Raw genomic sequence first — 1,363 nt, 5'->3', positions numbered from 1 at the left:
TAAAAATAAGTAAAGTAAAATAAAAATATCAGAAAAATCTACTTGAGTACAGTAACGAAGTATTTGTATTTCGTTACTTCCCATCTCTGAATTTATCTGTGTTTTGGATAAAAAATAAGGTATGTCATGAAATATTCTGTGTTTGCCCCTCACCCTATAATGCAGTGGCATTAAATGGCAGTTACTGTAGAATCTAAAAAGGAAATGTTCTTTTTTTAGCCTTTTAAGTCTTAAAATCCGATGCAGAATCTGTGTGGTCGACAAACTGGCAGCTGGTCCCACAGGAGAAGAGCCTAATAACTAAAAACTCTGCCTCCCACACCACAAGATTCATGTGATGCATTCAAGTCCTTTACATCTTTAATGTCTTTCAGTTAAGCTTTTAGAAAATGACAAAAAGCTGAAACCTTTAGTAAAAGGGTCAGAGCATGCATATCATGTTTGCGAACAGGACAAACAGTCTCATATCTCACTGTCTTTCATGTGTTGATGAGTCAACAGACAGTCTGCAGGCTGCTATCAAAGTTTGTTTGAGGGGGAAAAAAAAGTTCAAGAACATCCTCTCCTTGCTTAAAGGTAGAGACATCCACTAAGACAGGAAAAAAGGATGACAGAGAAAGCTCCAAAAGAGAAAAAAAAAAATTGCATGAATAATTCAGCTCTCTTTTTGTCTGCTTGCCATTTATCTCTGAATCCTTTCTTTTTTTCTATGGTCCCAGAGTAGCTACACTCTCTGACAGCTTTATTGTAGCTGCTGGGAGACACTCAGTGTGTGTGAAGCTAAAGGCGTTTGCTGATGAGCCTGTTCTGTGTAAGTATTCGTGTCCACCCCCACCACACACTCTCACCCACTGGTGCCGCTTTAAATACCCAGCTAATTAGACAGGCAAATTACAGTCCTTTCAGGCTGCAGGCAGCTGAGGACTGTGGGAAACGTAGGCAGCTTAAGTGTTTCCTTTATTGTCGCTATGGCAGGGGACCAGAAGTGGCAGATAGGAAAGAAAGAGTCTGAGAGATTATCAGTGTGGAGGTTCGTCAGTGTACAGAAATAAACGCTGGACAGACTCAGAGGGGGCATTATTATTAATGTGAAGGTAGATGCATCTACATAAACAGGCAGAACAAATTAGAAAATGTTTTCTTTTACTTTATACAAATGTATGACTGAATTACAACAGATCTGTGCTTCACTTTTAAAATGGCACATTGAGAAGACTGTTATAAATGTGGCAAATATCCTTTAAAACACAGATGTCACACACTGCAAAAAATGTAAATCTAAATAAGTCATTTTTTCTTAAAATAAGTGCAATTTATCCTGATTTGAGGAGATAAATGAGAGACTTTGCCAATGGAACAAGAC

This window comes from Cyprinodon variegatus, unplaced genomic scaffold, assembly GCF_000732505.1.
Source record: "Cyprinodon variegatus isolate N-32 unplaced genomic scaffold, C_variegatus-1.0 Scaffold76, whole genome shotgun sequence".
Taxonomy (NCBI): Eukaryota; Metazoa; Chordata; class Actinopteri; order Cyprinodontiformes; family Cyprinodontidae; genus Cyprinodon; species Cyprinodon variegatus.
Note: the sequence above shows the minus strand (reverse complement) of the source record.